Genomic DNA, 20,948 nt, shown 5'->3' with positions numbered 1-20,948 from the left:
GGTGGGGCGGGGGGAAGGGGCACATCCCTCCCTGTCTGCAACTCCGCCGCACTGATCAATACCAGGCGGGAGAAAAAACATCCCCCCCTTCCCCGCCCCAGCCCTCCGAAACCCGCTCAGCAGGGAGAGGAAGCTTACAACGTTATGTGTCGCGGAAAAACAGTCTGTACATCTCAGAAACAGCAAGATGGGGCTCTGCACTGCTTTTTTTCTCTGCAGACTCCTAAAGTCACGAGTGATAAACGGAAAGACTGCACCTTTTTGTGCCCCCCCCCCCAAAATGCTGCAAAGGAACATACAATCTTCACCTTGTGTGCTTTTAAACTGAAAGGCTGCCCCTGCCCACCAACGGGGAAAGCTATGTATCAGAGGAGAAAGTGGCCTATCAGCTCCAAATCCCCCATGAAAACACTCCACTGCTGCAAAGTGCCTTCCATCACCAACCCATGGCAGAGCACGGACCCGGCAAATAATCCTGTGCAGGGCTTTTGTCACACAGACCTGCTTAATAACACCCTGCGTGCAGTAATAACTTATGCCACAAGGTGAGGTAGAAATCACAGCTTGCCTCTGCCTGTCTTCTTTGCTTTGCTTTTTCTCCCATCACTTAGAGTGTATTTCGTATGAGGCTTTCAACCATGGTAACTGCAAAGCAAGGATTATGCTGGTAACAAAGACCCTGGGAACATAAATTCCTGATACCTTCGTACGATGCTCCTTGCTGAGTATGCTTGTCGGTGAGAGGAGGCTGCGTGGTTCAACAGGCAGAACACCAGGCTATGTGCCTGCAGGCTTGCTCTCCAGGTCGGTCACCGACAGCATACATACGGGATGGATTAATCCCTCTGCAAAAGGGGGGAAAGACTTCCTAGCATGCCTTGAGACACTTGGCTACAGTCATATGTAAATGCTACAGGTTACTACTATGATATTCGCATGTTGAAATCAGGCACGTTTTTCTGCACTGCATTTAACCTTCAAAAAAAGTGTTTTGCATCAGACACCACTGTTACTTGTGTAGTACCAGTACCTCACAGGAAACAGAGTCTTTAAAAATTAAACATTAATCCACTCTTTTAAACAGAGGTATTTCTCTGGGTTTTAAAAGAAATCTTGTAATTTGATCTCATTAGATTTGAGCAAATGGCAGTGCTAACTTTCTGAAGTCTCCTGAATGACATCTTTGGCAGTAAGACTTTGTAGCATGTGAGGATGTGATGGGGGTGCTGGACCACTTGTGCCATGCAAGTTTTCATGTAGGGACTTATATTCTTAGAAAGGGATCTGAAATAGGAAAATGCTTGGCAAAGTGTTTGTTTTACAGGATTATTTCAGCTATTTTCAGACCATGCATACCCCAGAGAGCGAACTGGAGGCTGATGAGACAGCTTACAGGGGATAGAGTGTTCAGAGAATGGGGAAGAAAATCAGACTCTGGCCCTTATTTACAACGAAAATGAAGCAAATGGCTGATCTCAAAACCATTAACACATAAAAGATGCAGGCTTTTTAAGAGAATAAGAACCACGGACTCTCCAAGGAGACCGTGGTATCAGCAACATTTTAGTTTTAAAATCCATGCTGAGACTGTTCAACAAGAATATTCAGAGGCTGAGTAGCTGCTTCATTAAACTTAAAAAGCCTAGGCAGTACCATGCTTACAGACCCATGCTACAGAATTATATATTTCTTTTCTGGTTACTTCACTGACCTCATTAAGTACAACAGCGAGTTTATCGTTGCGTATAAAGTGACCATCCAAGCCTTTACAAACACATCCATCAGCCACTTGATGAGTTCAGAGCATTTGCTGAAGCATCAGATGATGCAACTAAATGCAACGCCTTAAAGTAGACCAGAAATAATGTAGCTATATCCCAGCAATGATGTTAATTCAAATTTCTGCGTACAGTACTGCATTGATATCCCACTTTGGCATAGTAAATAGATGTAACCCCTTTCTACCTCTTTTTTTTAAAGAAAGATGGAAGTTACAATGTATTTTCCTGATTTCAAAGGAATCATTTTGACATAAAATCAGCATATGTGCATGACAGTAATAAAATTATAGAATTAAATATGTGCTTTAATACTGAACCCTGTGGTAAATAATGAAGGTTAATTTTCCCGAGAAGCACAGAGCTCCTAAGCAAATTTGAAGTCAAAGCTGACATTAAGGAACTGTAAATCTTAATATCCACAAAACCCCAAAGTCAGTATTTACCCATACGTATGTATTATGTTCTGTCAGAATGTTTTTCACCTGAAAGAGGTGGAAATCTGTCACAAATATCTTAAGAGAAGAGGAAAAATGAAGAACAAAGCAGGAAGATGTGTTTAGATGGTATTTAGGGAGACAGGCAATATTAAATGGGAGAAGCCAGAATATCAACATTTATTTCAGATGCCAGAAAATTCAGAGAAAAGTGGCTGAATTTGGCATGACAGATGTATGTTTGAAGAAATCTAGTAATTAGCTCTTTTTTTCTTTTCTGTGTTACTACACCCACTCCTTTTGCACGTCTCTTGTCTATCCAAAATCTATTTTAAGACTACCTTACTACTGTAATATTTAAACGAGATCTTTTCCCTGTTCTAGTGTTTCTGCTTTGCCTTTGGTACCAGTCTCTGACTCCCTCTTCTCACCTCCATGACATGAGATCTTCTGATGGGAGGTGGCAAAGTCTAACTGTCTTTTAGAATGACTCTCCAATTTCAACACTATCTTCCAAACATCACTGATAACTGTGTAGTTCTTGGTATATTTCTTCTCTTCACTTTCTTGTGCAATTACTGCAATCAGCTATACAAAAATCCCATTTTCAGAGTTGTTTAATGATCACAAATTGAAAAATCCTGAGAAAAGAAGAAATTCTTTTTTAGTGTGTTACATATGTGCCGGTTTATATATATATATGGGTTTATGGGTATCAGAGTAAAAGCAAAGATACTGCATGTATTTTCTTTGTACCATAAGTGTGGGGGGGAGAAAAAAAAGATGTTAAATTCTCAGAGCTGTTCTGTGCCCTCAGAAATTTCAAATTCCTGGCTGGCAAGAGGTCAGTACAGGTTTTCCTGGTGGGATGACATAGTGGAACAGCATTCTATTAGTTGCTGATTAGAGTGTCCTAGTTGTGATTTATTCCTTCTGCTTTGTTCACTGGCTTATGGAGTAAATATCCCTCAGCGAACACTGCAAGTCTCGCATATGTTCCTGTTACTTTTGCATTCAGCGCTCTGGTTTACAGACATGAAAAGCACAAGTCTCATAATAACAAGTCTACTTGTTATTTTGTTCAATTTAGACAGTTACAGATGCAGATGATCACAGTAGTTTGTGGTTATTTATGCTATTTCTTCAAAAAATGTGCAGGCACTATACATACAGTTAGTAAATTAAACCTAGCTGTCACTGTGAAGCAAGAAACTACAGGAGGGAATGAGATGCAGTGTAGTCAAGCAAATTATCTGAGGTCATGTTGGAGCTGGGCAGAAGACTCAAGTGCAACCTACATCCTTTGCCCCATAACAATTTATAGAATGCTATTCTAGCAAATGTTAGGGATAACTTACGCTCTTTTTTCTCTCCTGATCTGCTGGCTGCTACCCCCAGTGTCAAAATGTAAGTCAACATCATCTGATTATCTTGCCTCTCTCTGCCCTCTCCACCCTGCTTCATTTTTTAAATAATTCCAAAGTCCAGACTGCTTTCTAGGGCTTCAGTAGTTATTAAGAGGTACCTGGAAGTATTTTTCTTCTTGACATTATATGAATGAATGCAAATATTTTGGAAAAGTGGCTTAGCCCCACAAACAAATGCCACCAAACACTTGCAATCTTTGTTTCAGAGACAAGCTACTTCTGGGCTTAGTCAACTGCTGATTATTGCTAACAATACATCCCCACTGAGCTCAACAAACATTTCTTTATATGCTGCAAGGTATTTATAGCATATCTTCTTTCCCATGCTTATATTTCTTTTTAAGAGATTTATAACTTCTGTATCAAGAGAAACCATGAGACTCAACAAATTCCAGTGAGCAAGGCACTGTTACTCTTACTGAATTACACTCAAATATAAGAGGTTAAAAACTAGCATTACTGCCCTGAAAAGGAATTTAAAGAAGAAACCATCTGCATTTACAATAAGCACCTACAACTGGAATCGTTTTTGCACTCTTTCCTACTGTGCATGAACTAACCTAATTTCTTAAACCCATAAAGCATTATCATGCTGAAGAGTTAAATTATCACAGTAGACTTTTTTAAGCAGTGATGCTTTTCTGCTGAAGCTGTGAGTGGCTTAGATTTGCATGAGACGAAAAGATCTTACACTTCAAGCAGTGGGTTGCAAAAGTTAAACAAATATTCACGGAGAGACTGTGTGTGAACTGCTCGCTTTTCCTTTTTTCAGCATCTTTGCTAAGAATAGCACATACTGCATCTCTCATAATCATCCAGTTTCAAATTTGGAAATCCATTCACCTTTCTTTTTCCATGTTCCCATGAGTCACCTTATTAGTTTCAAGAAATGCAACTCACGCATGCATCAATCAGCTTCAAGACTTAAAAACATGCATGAAAAACCACTACCTTACCATCTGGAGACATGTTCCCAAGAAATACTGCATTATTAAAAAACCACAGGCATTATGAAAAAAAACAGCTTTCAGAGACGTATTTTTGTTTCCTATTTATGAACTTTCACATGCCAGAAGAATAATTCTCTTTCCACTCTATCCACAGCCCAGTGTTCAAGATTAAAATTACAGTCCAGTATCAAGTAGAAATGGCCAACTAGTTGTCCTGAAGGCCAGGAGTGAAACCTAGCCACATACTCACACTGAGTGACTTGATAGGGCCGTGTCTCCTACATGGGCCCATGACTGCCTCAGTCTGCCAACAGATTCTGCAGGTAGAAACCAATCTCTTTTGCACAGATTACTCTAGCAGTTTGGCCCAGTGACTTGTGTTCATGGACAGAGTTTTACTTCAGGACAGGTCAGCAGACCTGGAGCACAGATACAATTCTGCATCGTACTGCAATCTGGAAGAACAGTGCACCTCGTGGAGAAACACCTTTATTTCTTCTATTAATCCTAGCTCATTACTCAGAATGCAAATTGTTGCATTCTAATTAATGAACAAATTACTCGTTTCAAAAGTTGTCTGTAATATAGTTATCAGAGGCTGTGTGAAAAAGGTGTTCTTCACTTCAAACCTATCAAACAAGTATTACAGCGTACATACACTATGCTTTGTTTTTTGAAATGGAGAACAGGAACTCATCTTTCCCTCACTAAGGTTTAGACAGTATTTTTATGCCATCCTGACTCTTAAGACAGTCTTTTTTTTTTAGCAGTTTCTCAATATAGAACATGTCCATCTTCCAGTTATGCTGACTTTGCATGATCCTTATAGAGATAAACCACTATGCACAAAAGACCTCTGCTTTAATTAAACTACTATTAGGGGTTTCGTTACAGCAGGATATAAGTCAGGACTGGTTGGCAAACCTCTGTGAGAAGCTAAATACTTAGGCGGTTAAGCCAGCTGTGACTAAGCCCCATCCCACTGCAGCTATGTTAAGATGCTCCAGAGACTAAAACAGGCATTGCAGTGACTGGATGGCTTGCTGCTTTGTCTCTTAGATTCACCTTCCCACTGAAAAACGCCAGAGAGCCAGAATTCTCAACTCCAGAGTACTGTGAAACTTCCTAATTTTTTACCTATTAAGAAACAATACTGGGTACCGTGAAGATGGCATGGCAAGAACCTTTCTAAAGAGAGCAGGACACGCTGGGGCACCTGAAACTTTTATTTTAGTAACTCTGACACTCATGAAGGAATTTTCTGTATGTAATTTCCAAGGCATTCATAGCTGGAATTGTTTTAAATGTTTCTTGACTCTTCCCTCCACACTCCATCACACAGAGCTGCATGGATCCCCTCCTGGTTTCAATCCCACTGAGGCTACTGAGTAAAGAAACTAATGGAGTAACTGGCTGTTCCAGTTGTAGCTGTCCGCCAACATGGGGGATAGAACCATACTTCTTTCAGTACGTTTCTTAGAAATCAGCTGGCAACTGTCAGATAATTACTAACTTAGGAACCTTGCGCCATGGGAGATGTCTGAAGGGCAGGCACAGGCCGGGCTCCCAACCTGCTGCTCCTGTCCCCTGTGGCATGCATCTGGCCATGCCCTGTCCCTTCTGCATTTGCCTCCCCAAGACCCCAGCTCATCAGCTACTCTTAACTTTTTCCTCTGCACTCAGTTCCAGTCCTGTTGCGTGATCCTGTGTGTGTATCAGGGTTGTTCTTTGAACTGACTTTACAGCAGCTAAGCCCAGAACTCATAATGGGAAATGCCAGCTCTCCTACAGCCTTAGTAGATGTAAGAATGAGTAAAATTGGTACACTTGCTATGTTTGTTAAAAAATAAAGAAAATAAAAAGGTACAGAAACTTTCAGCAAAAACATCTTAACTCCACAGGAGGTGCACATAAGACCCTTAAGTCCTCCAGAGTAAAAAATTAATTTATGCAACTTGAGAAGATGACATAACTCCTACATCTGATAGTTACATGTGGCTTCGTATACAGGAGGACATGTAAGATGTTGCCTAACCTGTCCACTATGGAGGTGCAAAGCACTCACTGGCATCAAGCCATCAGTGAAAAAGGCAGAGAGGAATCAGCACCGGGGCACAGCAGTTCTGGGACATGATAACAAGAGAAGGATGAAGAAAGGCTGAGAGAGTTGGCGTTGTTCAGTCTAAAGAAGAGAAGGCTTCGGGGAGACCTTATTGCAGCCTAGCACTACTTCAAGGGGGCTTATCAAAAAGATGGCGGCAAACTGTTTAGCAGGGCCTGTTGCGACAGGACAAGGGGGAATGGCTTTAAACTAAAGGGCTGTAGATTTAGACTAGATATAAGGAAGAAATTTTTTATGCTGAGGGTGGTGAAACAGTGGAAGAGGTTGCCCAGAGAGGTGGTGGATGCCCCGTCCCTGGAAACATTCCAGGTCAGGTTGGAGGGGGCTCTGAGCAACCTGATCTAGTTGAAGATGTCCCTGCCCACAGCAGGGGGGTTGGACTAGATGACCTTTAGAGGTCCCTTCCAACCCAAACTATTCTATGATTCTATGATTCTGTGATTCTATGAGTCTCTGATTCTATGTTGGAGAACATTTTTGTTAAGAAACCATACAACCTGTCAACAGCATTCAGTTTGTAAAAGCTACACCACCACACCAAACCCTCCCAAGGAGCTATGAAAGACAACTGAATGCTGCAAGAGGAAGATGTAATACTTGTTTACCAGTTGAGGAGGGTGGTAAACTTTACACTCCTTGCAAGATTTCAGTTTAAACCATGTCAACACATAGAAAGTAGTGCAATGCCGAACCCCACTGATATTAGGCAATGTTAGTTCGGCTGTTTCAACCCACAGTTTACTAATTTTTCATGCTGTAGATAGCATTTTCTGCTCAGCTGGTCTGACTGCAGAGAGCTCCGGGGCCTCTTAAAAACTACCATGCAGTAGGCAGCATGTGAAGTGTAATTTTATAAACAAGCACATCAAAGAACTGAGTGCTAGTCTGAGGCAGTAGCATAAAGCAGTTCAGCACGAATAGTCCTTAAGAGTCTTCCCATGCATTTAAAAAAATCACTGCCCACCCATAAATCAATGGTTTTTTTGTTATGTACTGAACCTTGAACCACTTTTCATGAGAGCAATGGACTACCTTTTTGGCACCGTGGACTTTAATAAATTGCTTTATATGTCTGCACAGCCAGTAACTTAAGTCTTTGCTCAGATTTTTCTTCTTTTGTTGGTTGTCAGAATGGAAGATGTCACATGATAATACATACCGCAAGTACTTATGTTGGCGGCATTTTAGTCTTGCATTAATAATAAAAATAAAAAGATACATATACAGTTTACAACTGATCTGGAAATAGTAATGATAGTTTGTTTCAAAGCTTAAGGAAAGACATAAATTTTATTTTCTAGTATTAGTCTTTTCTAGTGGAAATGTCTTTCCTCATAGGAGTTGGAATGCAAGACCTGTCTGTCTCATTTTTCCTAGAAGACGTTTTGGATTACTAGACAAACAGGAGGAAGTTATGATTCACCATACTGAATGGTGCTGCCAACAGATTTTCCCTCCTGAGCTGAACAAGTTGCTTCCAGGTTCTCTGGAGCAACACAGGCTGCAGAAAACCAGTATTTCCACAACTGCCCTTTGTGTGAATCGGCTCCCTGTGCCTGTAGAAGCTCGTAGAACATAGGCATGAATAAAACAGCCTAATGTGCTTAATTGCACCCTTACTAAGCATAATCTGGGAAACAAACGAGTGTTTCTGTATATGCTGCCAATTTTGCACTTGTAAATTCCTGGCAACGGGTTGGCATTGCAAGCCACACTCTCAGAATAGCCACGTAATCTACATTTGCCTGTTGCATGCACCAGACGTACGCACAAGCTCTGCTGAAAGTCCGTCTTTCTCTCTGCCTACCCAGCACTCCTTGTAACTCTGTTCCAGTTACCCCAGCCCACACAACCAGCTGTTGCGGCTTCAAGTCCAGGCGCCAGTTGCTAACATGGGTTCTTCTGGTCTAAGGGTCCCCCGAGTGCTCAGCTCCCTGGAGCGGGACATACACTGGCTTCCGAACGCTGGGCGACATCCCGTGCCTCTGCATTGTGCCTGATGTATTAGGGAGGGAGGACAGGAGCGTGAGTGGTAAAGGTTACTCTGGAAGGGGGTACTAAAGACATGCTGCTCCGAGATAAGCATCCTCAGTGAGGAAGGATGTAGTAGTTTTGCTGACAGTCTTGAGTGGAGGAGTCAAAATGATTAAGTATTTTCCAGCTTCTTTCCCCAACCTCCTCTATGCTGCTTACCACTATAAAAATCTTTTTACTAGGCTTCCTTAACTGAGAAAGCGAAGAATACTTGGAACTGGAGGCTAAGGCTTGCCTGCACCTATTTCTGGGTGACTACACTTGGCCTGAATCCCTGCAAACGGAGGAAGGCATTCACCCTAACACATTCTTAAATTCCCTTTTTTTCATTGCCACGTCCTTTTCACACTCCCCCTCCCTTCTTTCCCCACTCCTGCCCACAAACTTTCTGCTTATTCTGGCCCCGCTTAATGACAAATTTTGGAGGACAACGAGACAAAGCTTCCCTCGGGCAGCTCCTTTCCCTTCTGCCAGCCTGGCAGTGGCTGTACCTGAGGAGCAGGACTGACCCTGCACCAACCCTCTGCAGGCTGCAGCCACAAGTGCATCAGTTACCCCTCCGGCAGAAACCCAAAGCTACCTTTATTAAAAGACCAAGTCTAAGGCTGCAAAATGATGATTATTGCCAGAATTATGCTAAGTGCTGGGACAGTGCTCTTCTCCATTTCTTTTGATTAGTGGATATGAACTGGGAAGTCTGGCTTCCCACAGAAACAATGTGGCTTAATGAATAAATACAGCTCCTGAGGTCTGACCCGGAATGAATCTGAAGCGTGGCTTCCCCCAGGGGGGTATGGGGATGGCATTGCCCTGAATCACTGTTTCCAAGTGATTTATTTACACCTTGTGTCATCCCAGGACATGGCTTAAACTGCAGGTGTTTTCACACTTAAGCACCAAAATGCAGTGACAGAATTAGTATCTACTTACATGCTGAAAGCTTACAAGTTAAGAGGCCTGGAAGCTCGTTTTTGCACTAGAAAGTAAGTTCTAGATTCTCTTTATTTTTCCTAAGTTGGGTCACTTTATACAGATGACAAGCAGATTTTGTAACCAAATGCCAGACATGCATGTTTACTTCTTGGCCTAAAACCTGTAAGATGAGGCTTGCACCATGAGAATTTAATGTCTCTTCAACAAGGGCCAAAGGACAAGGAATCCCATGTCAGTCCTTTAAAGCCAGGATTCATCTCTAAAAATCACTAAGTACTTCGTTCTGAAAAGTAACAATCTTTTTTTGCACAATACATGTTACTTATACTGCACTTCCTTTATCACACGAACTGTAAAAATTTCAGAAATCCCTTTCTCTGCAAGTACCTAGGACTTCATCAGGAAACCTGTCTTTTGCAATTTCCAACAACAGCAGTTTTAACCAGATCAGTCAGCGCCTCTGGACTTTGTTTGGCTTCTCTTCGACTTACATCCTTCATCTCTGGTGCTTATTTTACCAGAATAAGCGTAATCCAAGAGTGTGGGATGCTTTTCCACACAGCACATCTCATCACGCCCTCTGGGACTCACACTGCATCTGCACACTTTGGGGCAGCACCAAAAAAATGTAACAGAAGTGACACCTACTACACCCTGGTGTTTTATAGCTAACTTTTTTCAGAAGACAGTGAGAACCAAGACAGTGTGAAGACCAATGTCTCTTTCAAATACAAAGTCTTAAAGTCTTTGTTAAATACAAAGTCTTAAGAGGACAAGTCAAGTCAGACCCAATCCAAATGTGCTGCATTTGATGGAAATGTTACTGTTGACCTCCCGCAGCTTTATATTGGACTCAAAGTTACTGTTCAGCAGCTGCAGGATGAAGCTCAGGTGAAAATGCTGCTCAAAGTTATGTTTATGTACTCCCAAGGCCATGTTTTTTCCAGGGAACTCAAAAACAGCTCTCACCATGTCCACTGCAAGGCTAAAAGGAGGGCTGCTAACATCACATGAATTATAGCCCTGTCCCACATAATAAATCCCTAACTGTGGTTCATTTTCTACTCACACAGGTAAACATCAGCTGAATTCAACTGATTATTCCTGACCAGGTAAGGTCAAGCTAAAAATGACTTGTTTAAACTGCAAATAGTGTAAATATTGCTTAACTGCATGCCTGGGGTTTAGTAATGAATTCCTCTTCATGTAAAGCTTGTGTAACAGAATTCTTTGATAAATGAGAGTAGTTTGTAAACCTGTGGTTTTACATGGCTCACAGTGGTCTAGTCCGCCTAGATCTTGAGCGGGACTATGACCAAGCAACTTCTCTGTACAAGAGCTTGCACAACAGAAAACACAGGCAGCACTGGCTGGCGATGGAGGCAAGAGTCTGAAAACTGCAGGGCAAACAGAGCCAGGGATGAAAAGCAAAAAGCAAAACGTTTTTAATTATTAAAGGAGAATTCTTGGAGAAATACGGTCACAGTATTTCTACAGATAGCTTAACTAAAATGCTAATTCTTTTGTTCATTGTTGCTAAGTCAATTATTTGCCCACATTTAGTATAATTGATTCTTCCAGCTCTTGCAGCTGAGACTGCACTCAAATATGATCTCATTAAGAATATCACATTTATAGTCCTCACCATTGTTGGAAAAGCAGTTGAACGTATGAAAGTTAAAAAAATGCACTAAAACCAACTTCAAATTAAAATAAGTAGAAAAATAAAAACATTTATCTTTTTAATAGCTTTATATTTTAATTCTAGAGTTTAGCAATATTGGCTATGTCAGTCTTACACTTGCTAACAAAAACTTCACTAGAAGCTCAATGAATACAACTTCTCTTTAAGATTTCAGTTTTGAAATAGAGAAACAAAAGATTATTATCTTACCCTGAATACCTCTGTTTTAATGCATTGTACTTTAACCTGAAATCATTCAGATACCTTTATACTAATTTCTTTTTTCTTAGTCTTCATCTGCATAAATATTTAACGTTAACATTTACTTCCTGTGCGGAGCACCTCTCTCCTTCCTATGTGATGCATCCCAAGTATCTTACCCTGTGAAGCCTTTCAGTAGTGCACTATGCAAGATATCTGCATTAGTAAAAGCACTGTCTGGTACTCTGTATTGAAGCCTACGTGCATTAAGTACAATGGAACTTAAGCTGAAGGAAGGGAAGGCTTCTATCTCTTCTCCCCTACATACTGTGTTTCTCAGCACTACAATGAGACTGCAAACTCCTTGGGGGAGATTAAAGTCTTCTAATGTTTTATTCAGCAATGAATCAGCTGATGACACTTTGTAAATATATGAAACTTAGCTTGTATGTGATGCTTTGCAAAGCATGCCCCAGACAAACATATTTATATGTAAAATATATGCTTTCTCTAATTCTACGACTGTGTGATCACCCCATGTGTTTCTGAAGGTGCCATCTAACAAGCCCTTCTCCTTCACTAAAGAGAATTTACTTTGTATTATTTTATCGTGTAGTGTTTTAGGTGGCACTAGATGAGTTTTTGATGTTTACTGATGAGGGAATTAGTCATCCAAAAATATTGGTTAAAAAAAGAGAAAACATTCTTTAAAGAAAAATGACGCAAAATTCAGCTCTTTTCCTTTTCCCTTTTCTCTTCTTACCCTTCAGACAAAAGCACCTGAAAATACTCTCACTGTGTTTTCCTCCACACAGGAAGATATACTAATATGAGAACAAAGAGTTTGTTTTTCTCAGCAGGAGCAAAATGTAGACTCCGTGGTTTTCTACAATGTTTACATAAAGATTTTCCTCTGAACTTGAATTCTGGGGGGAAAGTGTCTTTCATCAAACTCCAAGACTTGTGCTCTAGAGATCACTCCACATGTGAAAAGCACATGGGAGTACTGCAAGTTAATTAAAACCAGTGATAGTTCCCTACACTAACTAGTTCTACATGCATATGTGTTGTGCTGTGTAAAACTATATGCTACAGGGACCGGACAGTCCCATTCCTTTTCCAGCAACAAGGACACCAAGAATGCTTTTAGTCATTGTCAAATGAACTTGGCACTGGTCAAACAAATCAGACCTGACATGCAGACCTGGTAATGAAAAATAATTGCTGTAAACAAAGCATATCAAATCCAATTTCTGTTCAGTACTTTTCAAGAAAATAACTGAAATGCTGCCGTAGTGAATCAAAACCACAAGACAGAACTAAATCAAAACTGCATAGGTAAAATTTGACTGAACAATTATTATTCTCCTTATCCAAATCCAAGAGAAATACCCACAAGAAAAATAATAATAACAAGAGTTAGAAGTGAACTAGGTGTTCTATTCTATAATACTATAAGGCAATGGAAGTTCGGAGTAGGTGCTGATCTCAGCTGGGATTTTAATCTCTGTGTTATTGTGACTTTGGCACTGAAATCACCCCTGAGATGCAGATTTTCTTGCGTGCCCATGATCAGCTTGGTACAGGACTGTGATAGTGAAACAGGTTGATGATGACATCTCAGCTTGCGCCAGTGCTGTTAGAGCTTTGCAGCACTCTAATAACTGTTGCCTAAGTTGTACCATCACTATCTATTTCTTCAGGGGCTACATGTACAGTATAGTTTACCTGATTTTATACCACTGTATAGCTCTCTCAACTGGTGAAATTCCTAGCTAGCCATCATAGCGAAATTCTGGCCCTCTATCACTAACATACCATCAGTTGTAATCTTCATCTAATGTCTGCAGGAATTTTGAGTGTGGTCTTACTAGTCTAGGAAATTGCATCCAGCAGTACCAAGTCCTAGACCCTTGAGAAAAATATCTTACCTACTTGCATTGTAGACAATTCTAAAGAACAAAATAAGAAATATGTAGTTGTCCATTTTGAATGGCCTTGAAAAAACTCTTTCAATGCCTCTTAGATCAGGCTTCGTGCTCATACTTCACAGGAATACACCCCAGTTTACAATCATGAAACAATTTACTTCTGTTACTTTGGCCAGAATGAATTTAAAAAATCAACACATACCCATATCTAAAGGGACAACATTCATCAACTCATAGTAAATATTCAGTCCCATAAGCAATGTATACTGAATATGAATTCTTTTGAAGTTGATTTATCGCTTGAAAGGTAACTTCCCCCTTCTCAAAGACGAAGCATGTCTGTCAAGCCTAGTATGTGTAAGGACAGAGAACAGTATTAGAGAGAAGTGGGCCACTGCCTCGCCGCCAACATGCTCTGGTTTGGAGTTCATCCTACCTGTATGGGTATGATGAAGGGACTCTGGCCAAATTCCATAAGAAGCCCAAGGCCCATTAGGTTTGAGGATGCAATGATTATGATATTCCTCCTGCCACCCTTTTAAAGCAGTATCTTATTATAGATTCACTTATGTCTCATCAAAACATATGCACACGTACCACTTTGCATATCATAAAGCATCACTGATGGCACAGAACGCATCCAGGAGCATGGAAACGCTAGAACTTGGCTGAGCACGTTGGCTCTGTTGCAGGCAAACCCACGTGAAGTTAATTGCTGCCAAAGGGCAAAACAACTAAAAAGCTCAAAAGTTTTGCCTCAGGGGCTGCAAAATTCTTGGGTTTCTGGAGAAGTTGTGAACGGTCAGAAGTAAAAGCTAAGATAAAATCATTATCTGCCTTCAACAATGCCGTATGCCAACCTACTTCACCCTCCAAAACACTACCCATTCTTGGAAAACAAGTAATTAAAGATCCTCCTCTGTAGCTCCTGAGCAGGACAAGACTTGCCCTCCTGTCATTGCTTGCTGGTGAGGTAGGTAAGGAGGAACACTCTGATGGAGGTTTAGGATGTGGGATTTCCATAACCTGCTGATTAACTTTCATCTTCCACAACACAGGGTTTTGTGGACCTCTGTCCCCTCCACTGCTCTAAACAACTTATTTTCAGCCAGCCCTACCCCACATTAAGACTGTGGAAATTTCTAGAGTCTATTCAGTGACTATCTTCTATTGTGACACCTATGGTCCAGTGACTATACACAGCAGTTGAGGAGAGCATAGTTAGAGGCGACTACCAATGAAACCTAAAAATGGAAACCTTAAAAGTCCTAAACAATAGCCCCAGGTAGGTACTCTAGTTCTGTCTCTTAATCGAGACCCATTTATACTTACATAGCCCATGAAATGTGAAGTTTGAGGATCTGGCTTCAAAGGGGTTGCATAAAACTGGACACTATTTAAAAGAATAAACAAGCATACCACATTTTCTATGAAGAGCACTTTCCTTGGTTCAATTAATGCTCAGGCTTAAGCTTTTAAAGCACATTTAACAATAATCCAAACATGGTGAGCAAACAAACAGGATCAAATGACTAGTTTCCAATTCTATCTGCTTATTTAGCACATGATGAGCACTGAACTCTGCTCTGAGCAAGAGAGAAAAGATGACACTTCTCATCCCAAGAGGCTTCCACACAGAGATGTCTCAAACTCGGTAGTAAATTGATTACTCAGATGATTCTGCTGGTTCTGGCAACCAGAAAAAAAGCAGACAGATTATTTTTAGCATGGTGCTTCATTATCAGTTTAATGGCATCCCAAGGTTTATCAGCCTGTCAGGTCAGAAAGAAGGTACACCTTGTTAGAGGGAAGCACTGAAACAGATTTCCTCATTACATACCATGTCTCCTAGTTTTTTCCTATCGCTAGAAGGATCATTTTTCACCCTGTAAGTTGGATAACTAAGACTCAGTCATTTTCTGTTTTACGTTAGGCTGTCTCCATCACTTTTACCTTTCTTGTCTTTGGCTACTACATTTTTAAGTGGTTGCTTCTGGGTCTTGATACATTTTCCATAGGTATTTTATAACAACATTGATACTGAAGTAGAAAAACTGATCACTTTATGTATGAACATTTTAGTAGACTAGTGAATCTTAGTGAATTTTTGTCTCATCGTTTTGAGACTGCTGCATTGCCAAAGGTTAATTACATTTCCCATACCATCTGGGCATTGTTCTCAGTCATACTTGTCCTTAAATTTGTTCAATTTTCCATCAAAAGCATCCCCAGTGTTTTTGTTAGGAAGCTTACATCCTCCAACAACTCTCCTTCCTTTCTACCTCCTAGTTTATCTTTTACCACAGCTGCGGATGAAGAATGAATTCCTGATATCACATCATTCTATAAAATATATCTTAATGCTCTTGACATACTTGTCTATGTAATATCCTCCAGGCATACAATTTATTTGTAACCCTAATGAAGAACATTGATTCAAAAGAGTGATAAAAATTAGTTGAAAGTAAGCCCAAGTCTTGTTCAAACCCCTCCTCAGTGCAGCTCTTCTCCAAAGCTGAACAGTCCCATCCTTGCAATAATTAAAACACATACGTGCATCTGATGTTTGTGAGATCTGCCCCTTCTGACACTCAGTATCTGCTTCACACACATTACATTCCTGGCTGCTGATACAGACAGTGGATGGACTAATTATGGATAGGTATTTGTGACCAAGTGTTCCCAGAAACTAAACTATTATCTGTCTCATTGCATATAGCCATCAGCTCGTAACTGCCAAGCAGAGCTGAAAAAAGCACAACAGAGGTAGAAAATTCCCTGTCTCAGCCCCAAAAGACTGAACAACCTTGGCCCTCGCCAGAGCTCAGGTGTCTTGTCAAAAGCAAAACAACAGGAGCCTAACGCTCAACGAAAGCAATTAATTGCGACAGGCCAGTGCAGGAGGAGGTGAGGGAGTCCAGATGGTGGCAAATTTCACCTGTTTAATTTTTTTTGTGCAAATGGAAGGCAGTAACTAACTCATCGCCATTTGAGTCTTCAGGGAGGAAAAAGAAGAGGTACCTGCTTATACTCCTGAACATGTTGTGCTCCTAACCAAGTGTGAACAAGCAAACGGTGAAGGTCTGTCAGCCACTACCCAAATGAGTTTGGATGAAGATGTCCTTGTATCATCTGGCTTTAACACACAGACATATACAAAAAGTCAATTCCCGTGGCAAAACTTGAGCCATAGTCACTCGAGTTTGTAATTTTTCATTATTTCACTTTGATTTAGTTAGTAGAAGCTTTCAAATCAAACTAACCAGATCAAACTCTGTCTGAAACCTGTAAAATGAGCTAGAATATGAACAAGTGGGTGAGAGAGTGAGAGCAAGCAAGAAGAGCAACATGCACATGTATAAAATACCTCAAAGGACTGAGAGAGTTGCCTGTTTCTAAACCTTAATGGCAGCAGAGCATGATTACAATAGTAATGTCCAGTGAGGTACTTCCAGTTCTTCTCCCCTGCTGCACTTCTGCAGTTCATGTAAAATGCTGGCTGTTCATATGGGCAGCACCTGAATGACAGGCAGTCAAACAGCAATTAGGAATTAACTCTGTGTTGTAGGTCACAGCTGAAAGCCTACACTAGCCTTGCAGCTGCCAATTATTTCCAGCCCAAGATGTGTCCTTAAAAGCAGGATTATCATACCTCTGCAACACAACCCTATAGTCACAATCAGTGACTGACCGACCATTCCTGCACAATGAAGTCAGCTCACAGCTATGAAGTTAGCTTTAAGGGCTTTATTATGGATGAGTTCCTCCTGTGCTATTGAAAATACTTTGATCTCTCGGATTTTAGCACAGCCAAAATTTAAAATAAGCTGCTATAAGGGAAACTATCCTTTTATGCTGCAATTGAGTTGCATGGATTGAAAGGTTACAGGCACAAGTAGGAGGAAAGTAGGAATGGGAATATTAGCTACCACATTCATCTTCCTGCCTGCCTTGGCACAGACCCATGCAGTAAGTCAGAGAAACTACAACTTCAGTTGTAGTTCAGCAGTCATGAAAAAGTGGCTCTGCATTTTGCTGGGAGGGGAAAAGAAAGAGATAGGATTCAATTTCCAAAGTCTTAAGATTTGATCATCTTCAGGTCCTAGAAAACAAAGCCTATTCTCTTATTAATACTCCCATTCACACAGCAATTCTCCCCCCCATGCCGCACCAGGCTCCCTCAGACATGATTTAAGCTGTCATACTACAAACTGTTATTTCTCGTGCACGCTTTAGAAAGGGAGTATCATAAACAACGTGCTAGGTGATGGCCACAGTCTGTCCCAAAGTCAAGCTCTCTGAGCATGCCAGGCTCTGACCTGACTCCTTAGCTCTGGGCAGCAGCCTGTGCAGAGGTCTGGGGTCCAGTCAATGCCCAGCATGGCTCCCTGTGAAGCATCCAGGAAGATAACCCCCTGCAAGCTTTGCGGTCCAGCTGCCTGCTCCAGCCTTGCCACTTTCAGCTGCCACCGCCCACCGGATTTTCACGACCTGCAGTGCCCAGCTAAGTGCCTCATGCAGGATGGCCTCCATCAGCCGAGGATCCACACCAGCAGCTTCTCCATCCCCCATGGGCTTTGCACGGTTCACCTTAGGAAGAGTCAGTCTGAGAATCTGTGTAACAGCTCATAAGGTCTCCAGTGGCATCCACAGAAGTTATTTTATTCTGTTTCACAGAGACCTGAGCTCAAAGGGAATCAGACCTTAAAGATTAATTTGATGGTTCAAACAGCCCAAAGGATGAGGCTGTAAGGCTGTCCTCGTGTGAAGATACTACGATGACTTTGTCAATACCAACAGCTTAAACAAGCCCTGTATATTTACTAATTCCAACTACAAACATGACATGCTACAGCATTTTATTTCCAAACATTTTAGAGATAAATGCATTTGATGCTTCTCACGAACAGCCTAGAGCAGATAAGCAAACAACTAACACTGACCTTGTGTCAGATTTACAATTTTATTTTATTTTTTAAGCCCTTAGAAAACCAATTACCTAAACCCTAAGCTAGTTAGGAGAAAACTAATCTTCCAGTCTTAAGCCTAGTGAGGCTTGTAAAGCATATGGCTGAGGAAGACACAAGACTGCCCTTGAGCATGATGATGTGCCAGCCACAGAACAAGCTTGCTCTGGTTTCGTTGCTCCAGCCCTGGCAAAAGTCAACTGCCGAAGTCCACCGATAAAACCTCCACCAGTCAATTGGAGCTGCTACTGGAGTATTATGGAAGAGCAGGAACACACAGCTGTGATGCTGCAGTTTGCATTTTCAAACGATTATGCAAATGCTAATAAACAATGGGTCAGATCCCTGATTTACATGATCAATACTACTCAACTTCGGCTGAGGGCCATTTTCTCTGACTAAGGAAATGAGGGGGAAAAAAACTGCAAAAAGGCCTCAAAATGATGCCAAGGCAATGCCAAGGCAAGTTCTCACACAGCTCACACACTGATAGGAAGAACTACATGGAAAAGGATTGCAGACTATTGCAGCTTTGTCGTCACCTCATGCTGCTGTCTCTCCTGAGATGAAGCACTGGTCAACTACAATGAGAACGGGGATACCAGAGCTCAGTTTTGACAACAAAAGAAGAGGAAGGTCTATTGCAATCCACCTGCAATCCAAACATCTTGGATTATTTCCTCTTCCTTCACACCACTGATGTTGCCTTAATGGAAGAATTAAGTATCAGTGAGGAACACCAAGCTATGGGTAGGCACAACACACTGACCATCCCAAAGCAGCAGTCACCATTTTTGAGTGTGCAACTTTAAACCCTTATTAGGTGCTCTCTTAATTGCACATTGACCTGTAAGAATCCCTGGTTAGATGTCTACTAAAATAATGAAAAGGAGAGCTGAACAACTGCATCTATCTCTGCAGCTGCATCATACCTCCTGACTGTCCTCAGACCTTATCTCCAGCTGCTGCTCTTCCCAGAAGTTTCTACCCCACTGCTCATGCAGATGTTTGGTTCGCCAGCACCAAGAGCATTAGCTGTTAGTATTGCCCCTTCAGAGGGACTTAAGAGAGAAGTAAAAGCAACAATGAAGACAGTCCCAAGGAAGACTGGCAGTCGCTACATGGTACTACAACCTAATCATTGCATAGAAGTTAAAATGTAGGATGAAATCCCATTGCAGGGCTGGAACGTGGCCCAGCCTTTTCTCTACTAGCTTTTTGTAAAGTACCAAAACTAAAATGCTTCAGACTGCCTGGGCTGTAACAACTTCACAACAGTATTTATTCATTTGTGTTTACTGTCACACCCTAATAAATATCACAGTCCATAAAAGTTTTATGCCAGTTGCCTGTATCCTTTGGCTTGCCTTCTGCGAAGCTTGCCTATTCATCATGACTGTTGTCATTAAGCCAGAAAGAAGTCTCTTTTGCTTACTTTTTCACCATGGGTATTTCTATGCAGAGACCACATTTACAATTTGTATGTGTTAATTTTTTAATATATGCCCAGTGGTCTCACGACAGTTGTTGCAAAGTTTGGGCAGACTGATATAAATGTAACAGAATATTAAAAAAAGCATTGGTCAACTGTTTCTAACGGAGGTTGTCTTCCAACTCCCAAAGGGGGATCTGCACACGGCCATTTCTAAGGTCATGAGCTTAAAAGCTGGGCCAGGTGACACCAGTGGCCATCTCCACTCCCACCTTCCACCAGGAACGAAAGCACGGCTTCTACTTTTTTAAACTGTTCTTTCTAAAAAGATACACAACATTTGAGCAGCAGCTTATCAAGGTCCTCTGGCAAGCTGCATGACCCACAGATTTATTTCATGGCTTTGACTATTTTTCCACATTCCAGCAATCCACAGCCTTGCAGGGATTGCCCCAGGGTGTGACATGTCTCCATGACTCCCACAGAACAGCCAACATTAAAAAAATGGTAAAATTGAATAGAAGTAAAAGAGCCCATCAGAGTCAATGTGCTCTATCCAAGCCACTGTACTTCTCTACATGTAGCCATGATAGTTAGACAAGGATATTTGGTTCTTAAAATTCAGCAGTTTTGTGTAACAAATTAAACCAGATTAATTCAAACTTAAAAAGAAAAATAAATTTTAAAAAGAGGGAAAAAAAGATGCTCACTCTGCTTCCACAGCCTAGTCCAAATACATGAACACAGAAAAAATACGAAAGTGTTCACATGACTATCCTGAAAGTGGTTTGTGGGTTTGAGAGTCATTCAGTCTGGACCAGAAATAACTAAAGCAACGTTAAGTAGCCGGCAATTCCATGGGACAAGCAGTGAGTATTCATGGCAGAAGCTGTGGGAAGTAGCATGTGAACATGCCATAGCCGGAAAGATCATTACATGAATCATTCAGTGCATTATTTTGAAAAACAAATATGATAGTGAAAAGTTATGGATGAGGATAATACGTAATCACAGGATAATACCACAGCTGATTTCTCTTGTGCACAAGTGGC

At 41.2% G+C, this 20,948-nt stretch overlaps 1 protein-coding gene across 1 annotated transcript in view; it reads right to left on the bottom strand.

Annotated features, from left to right (window-relative positions):
• The window catches only part of MARCHF3 (membrane associated ring-CH-type finger 3), a 76,009-nt gene that overhangs the window by 22,979 nt on the left and 32,082 nt on the right, over window positions 1–20,948 (bottom strand). The window contains exon 2 of the mRNA XM_076362269.1: window positions 703–845. The gene's annotated coding sequence lies outside the window, so the exon portion shown is untranslated. The remainder of the gene's footprint in view (window positions 1–702; window positions 846–20,948) is intronic.

The sequence above is a fragment of the Aptenodytes patagonicus genome, chromosome Z, assembly GCF_965638725.1.
Source record: "Aptenodytes patagonicus chromosome Z, bAptPat1.pri.cur, whole genome shotgun sequence".
NCBI lineage: Eukaryota > Metazoa > Chordata > Aves > Sphenisciformes > Spheniscidae > Aptenodytes > Aptenodytes patagonicus.
Note: the sequence above shows the minus strand (reverse complement) of the source record. Positions and strands in the feature narration are given on the sequence as shown.